Below are 17,869 nucleotides of genomic sequence, written 5' to 3' on the forward strand. Positions count from 1 at the left end.
ACATGTAGTTACAGCAAGCAATTAGGAAAGCAAATGGTATGTTGGCCTTTATTACAAGAGAATTTGAGTACTGCAATTATACAGGGCCCTGGTGAGACCACATCTGGAGTATTGTGTACAGTTTTGGTCTCCTTACCTAAGGAAGGATATACTTGCCATAGAGGGACTGCAAGGAAGGGTTAACAGACAGGTTTCTGGGATGGGGGATTGTCCTATGAGGAGAGATTGAGTAGACTAGGTCTATATTCTCTAGAGTTTAGAAGAATGCGAGGTGATCTCATTGAAATATACAAAATTCTTACAGGGCTTGACAGGGTAGATACAGGGAGGATGTTTCCCCTGACTGGGGAGTCTAGAACTAAGGGGCACAGTCTCAGAATAAGGAGTCGGCCATTTAGGACTGAGATGAGGAGAAATTTCTTCACTCAGAGGGTGGTGAATCTTTGGAATTCTCTACCCCAGAGGGCTGGGGAGGCTCAGTCGTTGAGTATATTCAAGACAGAGATCAATAGATTTTTGAATATTAAGGGAATCAAGGGATATGGGGATAGTGCAGGAAAGTGGAGATGAGGTAGAAGATCAGCCATGATCTTATTGAATGGCGGAGCAGGCTCAAGGTGCCAAATGGCCAGCTCCTGCTCCTATTTCTTATGTTCTTATGTGTGCTTACCAGAATACTCATAACTGAACACTAATGTTCCCTCTAATCTAATTTGGCTCTCCAGTGCAGTGCTGAGGGAGTGCTGAACTGTCAGAGGTGCCACCTTTTGATAAGATGTTAAACCGAGGCCCCGTCAGCTCTCTCAGGTGGATGTAAAAGATCCCACGGCCACTATTCAAAGAAGAGCAGGGGAGTTCTCCCTGGTGTCCTGGAGCAACATTTATCCTTCAATCAACATCACTAAAGCAGATTATCTGGCCGTGGTTGGGGCCAGTAGCACAGTGGTTATGTTACTGGACTAGTAATCCAGAGGCCTGGACTAATGAGTTGGAGATCACCACGGCAGTTTGTGAATTTGATTTCATTTAATTAAATAAATCTAGAATAAAAAGGTAGCATCAGTAATGGCGACCATGAAGCTAGCGGATTGTCGTAAAAACTCAACTGGTTCACTAATAACCTTTAGCAAAGGAAATCTGCTGTCCTTACGCGGCCTGGCCTATATGTGACTCCAGACCCACAGCAATGGGGTTGACTCAAAACTGCCCTCTGAAATGAAGGGCCAATCAGTTGAATCAAACCGCTACTAAACAAATCACCACACGGACTGCAGCGGTTCAAGAAGGCGGCTCACCACCACTGTCTCAAGGGCAGTTAGGGATGGACAATAAACGCCGGCCTTCCCAGTGACACCCACATTCTGTGAATTAATAAAAAAAAATTCTCATTGCTGTTTGTGGGAGCTTGCTGTGCGCAAATTGGCTGCAGTGTTTCCTACATTGCAACAGTGACTACACTTCAAAAAGTACTTCATTGACTGTGAAGCGCTTTGGGACATCCTGAGGTCGTGAAAGGCGCTAGTAAAACACAATTCTTTCTTTTTAATCAAGTACCGCTGTGCAGTCAATGACAAAAGAGGCAGCACAGCTTTAAATAACTAACTGGGAGGTCACAGAGGGCCTTTTCCCTGCCTGTATGTTCGTAAATAGAGTAGAGCGCCAGCACGGCAAGGGAGCCCCAGGTGGGCAGAGGAAACGCTTCAAGGACACCCCTCAAAGACTCCTTGAAAAAGTGTAACATCACCACCGACACTTGGGAATCCCTGGCCCAAGACCGCACAAAGTGGAGGAGAAGCATCCGGGAAGGCGCCGAACACCTTGAGTCTCTCCACCGGGAGCAAGCGGAAGCCAAGCGCAGGCAGCGCAAGGAGCGCACGTCAACCCAAGCACCCCACCCACCCGCCCCTTCAACCACCGTCTGCCCCACCTGTGACAGATACTGTAGGTCTCGCATTGGACTCATCAGTCACCTGAGAACTCATTTTTAATGTGGAAGCAAGTCATCCTCGGTTCCGAGGGACTGCCTAAGAAGAAGAGGAAGAAGAAGAAGTTCGTAAATAATAAAGTAAGTAATTTTGAACAAAATTCATCCAATCTATCATCTGTCAGAGGCTGTTAAAGTAACGCGTTTGTACACACTTCTTAAGAGTTATTTTGGCAGCATTTGGTAGCGTTCAGAGACAGCAATGAAAAGTTTGTCAAATGAAAATGTTCATTGTCCAGCATGACCCTTTTTTTAGTATCTGGCAATATTACGTCTGTCTGCCTGCAAAATAAGCATTACCCTGTACAGCAACAATTATTGTAGTTATTGTGCAGTTAATAGTGTCGTCTATATTGTGGGAATGGACTATACAGGCAAAGGGACATTTGAAACAGTGTAAAAGATCGCGGGAACGACCGCGTTAAGTGGTTATGGGCGCAGCCCACTTAGGCTTAAAATTCCGCAATCCTTTGCACTTTTTCCATTTCACCCCGCCCAGATCCTGCTGCTACTTGGCCGAAAACCATGCCAAACCGATTACATTTTTTGGAAGTCTCGCTGCTTTGTTGCTGTAAGCATTGACTTAGCTGGAAAGCCGCATGTCGGTGCTGAATATGACCACTGGAGACAAGAGCTGCTCGGCAGTGGATATTGGAGCTCCGAACAGCGCAACAGCCTGCAAACTCCAAGTTGCATTCAGCGAAACTCCGGGCATGTAGAGTGCTGAACAGCAGTGTGGAATTTAAGTGGACAGAGTCCGCCCAGAGACAAGCACGTGCATTGATTTGCAATGGAACCTGTCAGCACAATCCATTTGAGCACAATGGATTTGTCTGGTATTTTGTATTTCCCCAGGTACCTACCTCTGTCTCACTTTAATCTTATTGTACATTGCCGTTAGACTGCTTCAAACCTCTTTATGTAAACAGTCCGTTCTTTCATTAAACTCAGAAAAATGCATGTCACTGGAAGTCCCTTTGAAGTGAAAAGAAGGCGTTTTAGTTAAGTGCGTTTCTAACGATCTTTAGCACCTTCGCTTCGTGACAGTCAGGAAGTTACTTTCTCGTGTTCCCCTGTGAAGCAAAAACTAAACTTTATCAAGAGAACTGGGAACAAATTCCACATTGCTGACCAGTTATATCTCAATTGGCAGTGATAGGAAAGGGCTCCTGAGTGCATGAAAAAGCCGTGATGTTTTCAGCCGCATAGAGTGACACCACTATTCCTGGTCAGAATAGAGAGGATTGGGTAATTTCCCCCCAGTCAGTCATGCCTGGAGACCGCACTGCTGCAAGTGACTGGGATTGAATTTACGCCCATAATTTGTATCCTGTAACTATTCCCCACTCACTGCATTACGCTGGAGAAATAATTTTGCTTTTGTCGGGAGATGTTGCTGTAGTTCTGGTCATGAGTTCTGTTTGCTGTAAGTTCGTAGAGACTTTTTTTAAATAGACTCTGTAGACTGTTTGCTGTAGTGCGCTGTTTAAATAGACTCTACTTGCTGTAAAATAGACTCTGTTTGCTGAGTAAATAGACTCTTACTTGCTGTACAATAGACTCTGCTGTGAATCTTTCCAAAAGTCCCGGCTCACCTCCAACTCATTGGCTGACACAATGGTATCAATAGGCACTCTGGATGTTTTCACTCTGTTTTCTGAAATCTGCTGTGAGGTACCATTACTTTCTGGGAACAATAACCTTTTAAATTGGCTAATATTTTAAACAAAACTTCAATGGATTAGGGTTTATTTACAGTTAGGGAAGAGTCATTTTTTGGACTTAAATGGCATGGACCTATCTCTACACCAGAGCATTCCACTTGCTTTGACAACATGCACCATTCAACTTGAAAACAATTCCAGTATCAGTTAACCTATATGTGTTTCCTCATCTAATTTATTTAGCAATATGTACTTCATTGTGAAAACATATTGTCATTTTTGCATTTGCATGCATTGCATTACATTTGTGATCTCTTGCAAAACATACCCTTAAATGCCACCTTTGATTCTTATGCCCAATGGTTAATTCTCACTAAAATATCTTTGATTAAAATGCACACTACTTACATTATTTTAACTGAGGGCATTACTGGCCCAGAATTTGTTGTTAAAATAATGGTGCGTTTAATGATGCTCGCCGTTATTAGTGCATAAATCGCCCAGCGACTTGTGGCGAGGAAGAGATACCCCGAGTTGCAAATTGCCACAAATTGCTGGACGATTTGCGCCACTCCACCATTATCCCCGCAAAAATGGCATCTCGCCGCAACCTCCCCGCGATGTGTCAAGAAATTGCTGTGTTTGTGCATTAATTGCCAATTAAATTCAGCACAGAAAGTTAAGGCTGGTACTTAACAATATAAGGACCCCTTTAATGACAATATTTGTGTTCCTGCAATGCAACTCAACTTCTCCGGCCCAAAAAGGGAACAATTGAAACTGTGGAGTCTCATTCCTGCAGGTAGTAAATTGTCCTTAGAGGTTTTTAAAATTTAAAATGTTAGTTATTTTTGAAAAACACTTAATTTTTCTTTCTGTCTCTTTTTTCTCCCTCACTTAATCCAATCTTTCTTTCCCTCTCTTTATTTCTCTTTCTGTACCTGATTTAACTCTAATTCACGCTATTTCCTTCTCTGTCGTTCCTCTGTTTCTTTCTCTACCCTTAAATCTCATGGGTTAAGGAGATAGATTGTTGGTCCCGTCGTTCACCAAGGTCCCAGATGCTCTGTTGCCCTCGCCGCACCGTTATCAGCTCGCACTCCCAGCAACTTGTGCTGCAAATGGTGAGGGGAAAGTTGAACTAACGGTGCACGCTCCACTCGAGCAAGGTCCAGCCCATCAATAAATAAAAACAGCAGGATCTTAACTGGTTCTGGGAGAACTCTGCTGATTACATGTCCTGCCTTTCGTAAACCGGTGCTGAACTGTATTTATTGCCTTGTGTTCAATGCTATGGATTTCTTCCTTCTAATTGATTCCATTATTTTGTAATTCTAGATGGCAGCTATCAGGTCTATAATTCCTTAGATCATGCTTTTGACCTTTTTGTTTCAGAGATTAGAATAATGTTAGCAATGTTTCACTCTTCTGGTGCTACCTAGTAAGGAGCATAGCATGTTTACCACAGGAGCAATGGTGTTTACTCTATTTTCTGAAAGTACGCCAACACATTTGATTTGGGTTTATTGGGGGAAAAATTCGGTATCAACCATTTTTAGGGCACTAACATCGCCTGGGCGCAAACTTTAGCGCTCGGCGCTAATTAGCGCCAGCGACTGTGAAATTCAGTTTTAGCGCCCCTAGAGGGAAGTGGAGTGCTAAATCAAGCACTACACACTTCCCTTAGGGCGTTAAGTTTGGGGAGCGGGGCGCTACCACAGAGTGCTACTCCAGTTCTGGCGCTGTCAATTACAAGTCCTCAGACAGACTGGCGCCTTCCAGTTCTTAAAGGGGAGGTTCAATCATGCTGCACAGCCTCACCCTGATCATTGCTGCTTGTGACCTGGGCCTGCAAAGAGGTGTAATCCATCAACCAGGAATCTCATGCTGATCAGAGGCTCAGGGAGAGAGCTTGTCGGTTTAGCGACCAGGCTTTGGAGGCTCTGGCTGGCGCGGTGGAACGCCAACGGGCAGTGCTGTTTCCAGACACTGGCAGCAGGCCACTGCCCCGGGAATACACAAGGATGTGGAGGGAGGTCGCCCAGTCCATCTCAGCCAGAAGCATGGTCCAAAGGGCTCACACCCAGTGCTGCAAGAAGTTCATCGACCTCACTCGGGTGGTCAGGGTTGTTGGATGCTTCAAAAACCTCTACATCCCACCATCTCAACCTCACTCTGTGCACAGACGGTATAAACCGTCAAATCCCCAACACTCACCCACCAACTATGCCCATCTACTAAAAGTCACATCCAAATCTCATGCCTTGCATACATTAGCAGCTATTCAACTATGGTGGGCACATCTGCCAAACACATGGCTGCATACTCACTCACACGCTGTCCTTTTTCTTGCAGGCCAAGCTTGCTCATAGCAGAAGGGAGCAGCAATGCACAGGAGGAGGTCAGGCGGAGCTGCACCCCCTTTACACAGCTGGAGGAGCGAGTGCGCAGCATCATCGCGACCCAGGTCGTGGGCGCTGTGACAGTCGGAGAGGTCGACCCTCTTGGGGACAACAACGGTATGGTCATCACCTCTCCCTCTTCCCTCATACCAGTTCCCCCTCACAACACAAACCCTTCCCACTTTCCATCTAAGTATACCGTCTCCATCCCTTGCACCCGTCCTGCCCCCCTCCCCTGATGTTAAACCCACTCTTGTACCGTCCTGCTTTCAGATAATCAGCCACCATCTGACCAGCCTGTCCCTCAGCCTCCCAGTGGCAGCGACGTGGGAGAGGAGGAGAAACAACAAGCCGGAGCCTCAGTACCTGTGTCTCCCGAGGGCGAGAGGTCTGATAATGGAGCCACGCGGTCACTGGAGGGGAGCAGAGGAAATGGCTCTGATGTGGGTGAAGCTCTGGGCCCCAGCGGGCTGCAGCTACGCCACAGGGAAAGGGAATCTCAGGAGCCATCTCTCCGGAGGGTGAGTGCATGCGCGAGTTATGCTGCACAGGACTCAGATGAGGACCTCGATGTTGAGGCGATGAACACACAGGTGATGAGCATGCACACTGAGCTCATGGGTGCAATGGCAAGGGTGCCCGAGAGCATGGATGCACTGGCTAGGAGCGGGAGGAGCCTGCTGTCAGCATTGGTCTAATCTCTGCACAAACCTTCGAGCCCATCCTTGGCACATTGCAGAGGATGGTGGACTTGCAGATAGACCGTGGGGACCCAGACCTCATGCCGCGTGTCATGGGTGAGGTGGCAGCATCTATTGCAGCACAGGCCGAGGCCACGCAATGGCTTAGTGCTGTAATGCAGTCAGTGGTTGGTGTCATCCAATGTCAGACTGCTCTGAAGCACTCTCAGATTGATGCCACGCAAGCGCTGACTGCTGCCATCATCGCTGGGTTCACCACAGTCCACTGGAGATCTCACGGTGCCACAGCAGGCCAGCAATCTGTGCTCCAGCAAATTGCTCCGGATGCTGAGGTTCTGCCCCAGGGGAGTGGCAGTGTGTCAGTCGAGCAGGAAGGTGCTGTCCTCTCTCAGGATGACAGCATTCCTGCTCCCACCACTGCAACTCCGCCATTGCACTTGCCACGGCCAGTAACCCAGCCAGCCCAGGCTGCTGCTGCCCATGCAGAGTTGGTGCAGTCTGCAGCCGGGCCTTCCAGGCCCAGAGCTGGTCGAGGGCATCCTGCAAGACCATCTGCGGCCTCTGGCTCCCATTTTCAGCAGCCTTCCGCCAGCTTTGCTGCAGCCACTGGGGCCACATTACGGAGGAGCAGTAGGGTTGGGAGGGGGGAATTGCAAAGGGGAGGGAAATCACTGAGGAAGGCCCAATAAATAAAATGTTAATAGGCCCAATAATATTAAATGTTAATTGTGATAAATCCATGTAGTGAGACAAGGACTCGATGAGGCGATATCGTAGAATTAGCATGAGTACTTTATTAACAAACAGAGTAACAAACATCATGCCTGCATCCTGGCATTTCACCTTTGCTGACCTTGACAGGAAGCAAATCTCTGACCTTAACAGGAAGCAAACCTCTGACCTTAGCAGCAGCATTGGCCACAGCACCACCTGGTGGATAACCTTAATCATAACATCCCAGATTACTATATCCCTCCCCCCTTAAGATTTCAGTATGAATTTCTTAACAAACAGCCATTCCTGAGGGTCACATAAGGAGTCTCCATTCATCATGTTCCATACTTGATGAATCTAACAGTTCAGTATCAATCACTCTGGTGGCTTGCGAGACCTTTGTGAACGTCTAACAGTAAAGTCCCTGCTTGTTTGTGGTGAAGCCACCAGCTGCTCCTGAGCAGTGCTCAGAGTATCTGACTCTGCAACGATGGTTTCCTCTTGACGAACAGGTTCCTGTGGAATTGGCTCTGTGCCTGGTGGTGGCACCACAGATGCACTTGGATAACTGGGGGCAACCCTGTCTTCAGTCATTGCATCTGGAACCTTCATTTCAATTTCCCCTTGTCTGGGAAGTATCTGATCTACATGTCTGCATATTACCCTACCATCTCCCAACATGACCTTGTATGATACTGGACCTGTCATTGAGTCTATGAAGCCAGGAATCCACTTGGGTCCATAACTGAAATTCCTGGTAAGGACCACATCTCCTTCTCCAAAACTTCGGCTCTTTGTTCTTTTGTCATGGTTCTCTTTTTGCTTGTTTTGTCTTTTTTCCATTTTCCTTTTTAGGTCTGGGTGGACAAGGTCAAGAGTGGAGCGTAGTCTACGACCTAATAACATCTCAGCAGGAGAGAGTCCAATGGTGGATTGAGGTGTTATTCTGTAGCTGAACAGAACCCGTGACACTTTGGCTGCTAAAATCCCTTCTGCACTTTTTTTCATCATCTCCTTAAATGTTTGTACGGCTCTCTCCGCAAGTCCATTCGAGGACGGATGATATGGAGCCGAGGTCACCTGCACTATGCCATTTTTTCTCAAGAACTCTTTTGTCTCTGTACTCATAAAACAAGTGGCATTGTCACTCACCACGATCTCCGGTAGCCCTTGCTTACTGAAGCTCCAACGCAGGCAGTCTATAGTAGTAGTGGCGGAAGCAGAATTTACATTTGGAATGTGCATCAATGATTATGAGGAACATCTTCCCCATGAATGGATCTGCATAATCTAAGTGCAATCTTCTCCATGGTTTATCTGGCCACTCCCAGGGGTGGAGAGGAGCCGCTGCTGGTGCCTTGCGGTGTTCCTGACAAGTGCTGCATGTCTTGACTAGATTTTCTATCTCCTCATCTAGCTTTGGCCACCACAAGTAACTCCTAGCCAAGGCTTTCATACGCGAGACCCCAGGATGACACTGATGTAGTTGCTCTAGGATAGACTGTCGTGCTGGCTGTGGAATAATCACTCATGCTCCCCACAACATGCAACCATCCTGCACACTCAGCTCTGTTTTCCTGACACTGTAGGGTGTGAAGTCAGCCCCTTCCGGATGCTGTGGCCATCCCCTCACCACATATTCTCGAACTCTAGACAGTACTGGATCTTTACCTGTCCATGTTCTTACTTGCTCTGCAGTCACAAGTGGCATGTCAGTGTCCTCCAACATCAAAACTCTGTCCTCTGAAGCTGCACGGATAGGTGTGCCTGGCAGTGGAAGACGGCTCAAGGCATCTGCATTCCCATGGTACTTGCCCGCCTTGCAGACGATGACATACTCATATGCCCTCAAAGTCACTGCCCACCTCTGGATCCGGGGTGACACCATCTGTGGAACTGCTTTCATTTCATTGAAAAGAGAGAGAAGAGGTTTATGATTGGTGCATATGGTGAACTTCCTGCCATACATGTACTTGTGGAACCTCTGTAACCCAAACATTACTGCTAACCCCTCTTTGTCTAACTGGGAATAGTTTTTTTCCGCTGGTGTTAGAGTTCGGGACAGAAACCCTATTAGTCTTTCAGTTCCATCTTCCATGCAGTGTGAAAGAACTGCCCCCACCCCATAAGGTGAAGTGTCACAAGAGAGAATGATGTCTTTCTCTGCATTGTAGTGAACCAGCACATCCGACGACAGCATCAGTTTCTTGGACTGTTCAAATGAAACCCCCTGCTCCTCTCCCCACTGCCACTGTGTCTCCTTGCGCAGTAGTTTGTGAAGAGGTGCTAACACAGTTGACAAGTTTGGTAAAAACCTGTTATAATAGTTTAGCAGTCCCAGGTAAGCTTTTAACTCAGCCACATTTGTAGGAGCAGGGGCATCCTGCAGTGCTTGTACCTTCTCCTTGAGTGGATGGAGCCTGGTGGCGTCCACTCTGTGTCCCAGGAACACTGCCTCATTCCCCAGGAAAGTGCACTTACTCCTCTTGAGCCGGAACCCTTCCCTCTCCAGTCTCTGTAGTGCCACTCTCAGAGTGCTCAGATGCTCCTGGTCGGTTTTTACCGTCACCAGAATGTCATCCCGATAGATGGAAACATGTGGAATCCCTTGCAGTACACCTTCGATTGTCCTCTGGAAGATAGCTGGACTAGATGAGACACCAAACGGTAAGCGGTTATATGTAAACAAGCCCTTGTGTGTATTTATGGTGACATACTTCTTTGATTCGTCATCCAGTGCAAACTGCTAGTAGGCATGACTCATATCCAACTTTGTGAATTTCTTTCCTCCAGCCAGGTTTGCAAAGAGATCCTCTGTTTTGGGAATCGGATACTGCTCTAGTTTGGACACCCGATTGACTGTCAATTTATAGTCTCCACAGAGTCTTGCCGAATTGTCTGGTTTTAAAACAGGTACTATGGGAGCTGCCCATTCCAAACATTTCACTGGCTCCAGTATGTTCTCTCTCAATAGACGGTCAAGCTCAGCCTCTACCTTTGGCTTCATGGCATAAGGCACAGGTCGTTGTTTAAAAAACCTTGGCGGTGCCTCCTTGTCTACATAAATCTTAGCTGGGGGGCCATTAAATGTGCCAAGTTCCTCCTTGAACACATTCTCATGTTCACTCAACACTTCTTGCAAAGTCAACTGTTTGCCCGCATCTATTTGATGTACTGCTCCCCAGTCTAATTTAAGTTCTTTTATCCAGCCCCGACCTAATGGGTTTGGTCCAGTACCCGATACTATAACTACAGGTAGCTGTTCCATTGTGTCCCTGTGTTGCACAGTTACATTAGCTGTACCTAATGTCGCCACCCATTCACCTGTATATGTTTTAAGATGCAGGGAGCAAGGCTTTAAATCTGGAACTTTTGCACAGTTCCACAATTTTGAGTACTCTGCCTTGTTCATTATGGTCACGCTGCACCCTGTATCCACTTCAAAGTTCACCTTAGAGTCATTTACTGTCAGTTGCAATGTGATAGGAGCCACTTTTGGAATGTTCCCTAACATGCTATACATTATGAACATGTTCTCTTCTTCCTCAGCTTCCCAGCTGATGTGGTGTGCTCCATGTTATTTCACTTCTCTCCCTTGGTTTTGCTGTCCTCCCCCTTTTGGTTTGGATTCCTCCACAGGTGATTTCGCCCTGCAAGCTCATTTTATGTGTCCTTGTTTCCCACACTTGTAGCACTTTTCCTCCAGAAACTGGCATTCACTCACCAGGTGATCGCCCTTGCATCTATAACATGCCTTCACATGCTCACGTTGTGGTTTCTGACACATGTTCAACTTGTGCACAACAACCTGACCTGCAACTTGCATAGCATTAGCTCTGTCTGAACCCTGTATTTCTTTTACATCTCGGTTCGCTGTCTCTATGGCTTGAGCAAGTTCCAATGCTTTTTCATAATTAAGCCCAGTCTCAGATAATAATCTACGCTGCATTCGGTCGTCCATAATTCCACAAACTAGCCTATCTCGCAGCATTTCCTTCAGGTTGTTCCCATAATTGCAATCTTGTGCTAATTTACGCAACACTGCTACATAGTCCATTACGCTCTCTTCCTCTTTCCTGTTCCTTGAATTAAACTTGAACCGCTGTACAATCTCACTAGGTTTAGGGTTGAAATGTTCTTTTAGCAAAGCCACTAATTCAACAATTGATTTGTCTCCAGGCTTTTCTGGACTGAGCAGATTCTTCATCAAACTGTAGGTTTGACTTCCCACTGAGCTAAGCAGAATGGCTTTCCTTTTTCCGGCATCATTTATTTCATTTGCTTTGAAAAAATAACCCAACACTTCACAGTATTCTTCCCAGGTTTGTGCTTGACTATCAGAAGCGGAAACTGTTCCTACCATGGCAGCCATGCTCTCTTCCAACTGGTAGCTAACAAAGTGATTTTGCGTTTAAAACGTCCTGGCAGACTTCTCTTCTTAATCCAAGGTCCTTTTTACCTCATCGGCAAATGTGATAAATCCATGTAGTGAGACAAGGACTCGAAGAGGCGATATCGTAGAATTAGCACGAGTACTTTATTAACAGAGTAACAAACATCATGCCTGCATCCTGGCATTTCACCTTTGCTGACCTTGACAGGAAGCAAACCTCTGACCTTAGCAGCAGCATTGGCTACAGCACCACCTGGTGGATAACCTTAATCATAACATCCCTGATTACTATATTAATAATTAAGTGTGGTGTGAGTGGCGGTGGGAAATGCGAGCGGCGAGGCTTTAAAAGGCCCCCAGAGACCAGGTAGGCCTCAGTGCAGCACGAGCGGCGGCAGGAAACGCGAGCGGCGAGGCTTTAAAAGGCCCCCAGAGACCAGGTAGGTTTACCAGTCTCCAATCTCCGAACTCAGAGGGAAGGAGAGAAGTAAAAAGTAATCGAAGTGTGACGTCACCAGAAAGCAGGTAAGTGATTGGTTGGTGAGTATTTCTCTCTTTTTTTAGTTTCTAAAGTCTCTGTGGTGTAGTGGGGACTGTTTATAAACCACGGCCCTTAAATATACCATTTAACTGTAGTGTAATTGGTGGGATTGATTTGATTTAATTTAATTGCAATTAATTAAAGGGTAAGTCATGGCAGAACAGCCCGGTGCCATGGTATGCTCCTCCTGCACCATGTGGGAACACTTCCTGTGTCCCTGACAACCATGTGTGCAGGAAGTGTGTCCAGTTGCAGCTACTGGCAGACCGCATTGCGGTGCTGAAGCAGTGATTGGATACATACTGGACCATTCGCGATGCTGAGGACGTCATGAATAGCACATTTAATCAGTTGGTCACACCGCAGGTAAAGGTGGCACAGGCAGAAAGGGAACGGGTGACCAACAGGCAGAGTAGTAGGCACAGGCAGGTAGTGCAGGGGTCCCCTGTGGCCATCCCCCTCTCAAACAGATATACCAATTTGGATACTGATGGGGGTGGATGGCTTACCAGGGGAAGGCAGCAGCAGCCAACTTCCTGGCAACAGGGGTGGCTCTGCTGCACAGGACGGGAGGAAAAAGAGGGGTAGAGCTATAGTAATAGGGGATTCTATTGAAAGGGGAATAGATAGGCTTTTCTGCGGCCGCAAACGAGACTTCAGGTTGGCGTGTTGCCTCCCTGGTGCAAGGGTCAAGGATGTCTCAGAGCGGCTGCAGAACATCTTGGAAGGGGAGGGTGAACAGTCAGTTGTCGTGGTGCATATAGGTACCAACGATATAGGTAAAAAACAGGATTAGGTCCTAAAAGCTGAATATAGGGAGTTAGGAGGTAAATTAAAAAATAGGACCTCAAAGGTAGTAATCTCAGGATTGCTACCAGTGCCACGTGCTAGTCAGAGTAGAAATAGAAGAATATTTCAGATGAATACGTGGCTAGAGGAATGGTGCCTGGGGGAGGGATTCAAATTCCTGGGACATTGGAACCGGTTCTGGGGGAGGTGGGACCAGTTCAAACCGGACGGTTTGCACCTGGACAGGACAAGGACCGATGTCCTAGGGGGAGTGTTTGCTAGTGCTCTGGGGGAGGGTTTAAATTAAAATGGCAGGGGGTTGGGAACCTGAGCAGGGGGACAGAGGAAAGGGAAACAAGGATAAAAGCAAAAGATAGGAAGGAGAAAATCAAAAGTGGCAGTCAGAGAAATCAACGGTTTAAATCAAACATGGCCACAGTAAATAATAATTCTAATAGGTCTAAGAGCATTAAAAAAACAAGCCTGAAGGCTTTGTGTCTTAATGCGAGGAGCATTCGTAATAAGGTGGATGAATTAGCTGCGCAAATAGAGGTAAACAAATATGATTTGATTGGGATTATGGGAACATGGCTGCAGGGTGGCGAAGGCTGGGAACTCAACATCCAGGGGTATTCAATACTCAAGAAAGATAGGCAAAAAGGAAAGGGAGGTGGGGTAGTATTACTGGTTAAAGAAGGGATTAACACAATTGTAAGGAAGGATATTAGCTCTGATGATGTGGAATCTGTATGGGTAGAACTGAGAAATACCAAGGGGCATAAAACGTTAGTGGGAGTGGTATATAGACCTCCAAACAGTAATGCGGAGGTTGGGGATGGCATTAAAAGGGAAATTAGAGAAGCGTGCAAAAAGGGCACAGCAGTCATCATGGGTGACTTTAATCTACATATAGATTGGGCTAACCAAATTAGTAACAATACTGTGGAGGAGGAATTCCTGGAGTGTTTACGGGATGGTTTCCTGGACCAATATGTCGAGGAACCAACCAGAGATCAGGCCATCTTAGACTAGGTAATATGTAATGAGAAAGGATTCATTAGCAATCTTGTTGTACGAGGCCCCTTGGGTCGGAGCGATCATAATATGATCAAATTCTTCATTAAGATGGAGAATGAAGTAGTTGACTCAGAGACTAGGGTCCTGAATTTAAACAAAGGAAACTACGATGGTCTGAAGCATGAATTGGGTAGGATTGATTGGGGAATTTCACTCATAGGGTTAACGGTGGATAAGCAATGGCAAACATTCAAAGACTGCATGGATGAACTACAGAATTTGTTCATCCCAGTTTGGCATAAAAATAAAACAAAAAAGGTGACTCAACCGTGGCTAACGAGGGAAATTAGGGATAGCATAAGATCCAAGGAGAAGACATATAAAATGGCCAGAAAAAGCAGTAATCCAGAGGATTGGGAGCAGTTTAGGATTCAAGAAAGGAGGACAAAGGGATTAATTAAGAAAGGGAAAATGCAGGGAACATAAAAACTGACTGTAAAAGCTTTTATTGATATGTGAAGAGAAAAAGATTGGTGAAGTCAAGCGTAGGTCCCTTGCAGTCAGAATCAGGGGAATTTATAATGGGGAACAAAGAAATGGCAAATCAATTAAATACATATTTTGGTTCTGACTTCACAAAGGAGGACACAAATAACCTCCAGAAATGTCAGGGAACATAGGGTCTGATGAAAGGGAGGAACTGAAAGAAATCAGTATATGTAGGGAAATGGTGTTAGGGAAATTGATGGGATTGAAGGCCGATAAATCCCCAGGGCCTGATAATCTACATCCTAGGGTACTTAAGGAATTGGCCCTAGAAAGAGTAGATGCATTGCTGATCATCTTCCAACATTCGATGGAATCTGCAACAGTACCCATGGATTGGAGGGTAGCTAATGTTACCCCACTATTCAAAAAAGGTGGTAGAGAGAAAACAGGGAATTACAGGCCGGAAAGCCTGACATCAGTAGTGGGGAAAATGCTAGAGTGCATTATAAAAGATGTAATAGCAGAGCACTTGGAAAAAAGTGACCGGATCGGACAAAGTCAACAATGGATTTACAAAAGGTAAATCGTGCTTGACGAATCTACTGGAATTTTTTGAGGATGTAACTAGTAAAATAGATAAGGGAGAACCAGTGGATGTGGTGTATTTGGACTTTCAGAAGGCTTTCAATAAGGCCCCACATAAGAGATTAGTGTGTAAAGTTAAGACACATGGGATTGGGGGCAAGGTATTGACTTGGATAGAGAACTGGTTGGCAGACAGAAAGCAAAGAGTTGGAATAAACGGGTCTTTTTCCAAGTGGCAGGCAATGACTAGTGGGGTCCCGCATGGGTCAGTCCTTGGACCCCAACTATTCACAATATATATTAATAATCTAGACAAGGGAACTAGATGTAATATCTCCAAATTTGCAGATGACACAAAGCTGGGTGGGCGTGTGTGCTGTGAGGAGGATGCAGAGAAACTATAGGATGATTTGGACAGGTTGGGTGATTGGGCAGAAGCATGGCAGATGCAATATAACGAGGATAAATGTGAGGTTATCCACTTTGGTGGCAAAAACAGGAAGGCAGATTATTATGTGAATGGCAATAGATTGGGAGAAGGGGAAGTGCAATGAGACATGGGTGTCCTTGTGCACCAGTCACTGAAGGTAAGCATGCAGGTGCAGCAGGCGGTTAAGAAGGCAAATGGTATGTTGGCCTTCATAGCGAGAGGGTTTGAGTACAGGAACAAGGATGACTTGCTGCAGTTGAACAGGGCCTTGTTGATTATTGTGTGCTGTTTTGGTCGCCTTATCTGAGGAAGGATATTCTTGCCATGGAAGGAGTTCAGTGAAGATTCACCAGGCTGATACCTGGGATGGCAGGAATGACATATGAGGAGAGATTGGGTCGATTGGGCTTGTACTCGCTGTAGTTTAGAAGAATGAGAGGGGATCTCATTGAAACTTATAACATTCTGTCAGGACTGGTCAGACTAGATGCAGGGAGGATGTTCCCGATGGTCGGGGAATCCAGAACCAGGGGTCACGGTCTAAGGATAAGGGGTAGGCCTTTTAGGACAGTGATGAGGAGGAATTTCTTCACCCAGAGAGTGGTGAACCTGTGGAATCCTGTACCACAGAAGGCAGTAGAGGCCAATTCATTAAATATATTCAAGGAGTTGGATATTTTTCTTAAGGCTAAAGGGATCAAGGGATATGGGGAGAAAGCAGTGACAGGGTACTGAATTTGGATGATCAGCCATGATCGCATTGAATGGCGGAGCGGGCTCAAGGGCCCGAATGGCCTACTCCTGCTCCTTTCTTCTATGTTTCAAATGGGGGGAGTGTGTGTACAAAAGTTGTAAATATATTGTTCCGTTTGCTAAGAACCAGTTGTGATTGTTCATAAATAGTGTTTGTTTATTATTGGTTGTGCTTGATAAGAGAGTTATGAAGAATAATAAATGTTTATTTCCACGTAGCACATTTTGTGATGTTTCTCATCTGAGCTTTGCCCGGTGATAGGGGCTGCGAGCTGGCTGTAATGATATAGTTGTTCTGCGCGATGGCTATGTGCACTCATTTATTGGAAGCGCTGTGTAATGAGATGTTCACGAACAGCCCTTGCAGAAGCAAAGCTGAGTGGCTTCCTCATACGTTGGTGCTGCTCCTCCTACTCTTCATCCTCCTCCTCCTCCTCCTGTCCCACTTCCTCCTCCTGAGGTGTTCCACCAATCCCTGGTGGCAATGGCGGGGCCTTCGGAATGACCAGGTTGTGCAGCATGCAGCACACAACAATGAAAATGGAGACTTGATCAGGGGAGTGTATTGATTTGTATGTGGGTTCAATGATGACACATTCATGAAAGAGAATGACTTTTTATCTAAAGTATGTTCAACTCAGTTAACAGCATTACAGGAGACACCATCTTAGCGATCCATACAAAACGAAACTAAAACTAAACTGCTTGTCTCTCACATGCCCTCTGCTGGTCAGGCATGAATAATCAATCAGGCAAATATGCTGGTAAGGCATAAATAATCAAACAGGCAAATACCATCACTATTTGCTGATATCATTACATCTCCCTTTCTTAAAACAAAAGTATTTTACTTTTATCTAACTACATGTTTTCTTTGTATTGCTCTGCATTTTAACTGTAACACTTAATGAACTTACATTATCATTATCACTATCAAGGTTTTTTAACCTTGTTTTGTGTGTTCACATGAAATATGTAAATACACTAGAACTTGAAGAAAGAATAAGATAACATTACTTCCTTCTATAACATGCTCAATGAGTCTCTCAGGAGGCTTCACGTGTCTTGAGGATATTCTGATTGATTGTCCTTGAATCTGAGTTGTTGCCTCAGATGATGGTTTCTCAGCTGTGTGATCAGGTTGTTCAACAGTATCAGTCTTTTGACCTGCTGTGTGATCAGGTTGTTCAACAGTATCAGTCTTTTGACTTGCTGTGGTTGGACCCATGAGAAGATCTCGACGATTTCTTCGCAGAACAGCACCCTCATCTGTCTGAATGGTGTATGATCTTGGTTGAACTTCACTCAGGACAGTTCCCTTCTGAGTCCATATGTTTGTTTTGTCTTTGAACCTTACTTGGTCACCAGTGTGGAGTTCAGGTAGGTTTTGTGTTCCTCTGTCATAGT

Source organism: Somniosus microcephalus, chromosome 10 (assembly GCF_052327205.1).
Source record: "Somniosus microcephalus isolate GS21.2 chromosome 10, FLI_Smic_1.0, whole genome shotgun sequence".
NCBI lineage: Eukaryota > Metazoa > Chordata > Chondrichthyes > Squaliformes > Somniosidae > Somniosus > Somniosus microcephalus.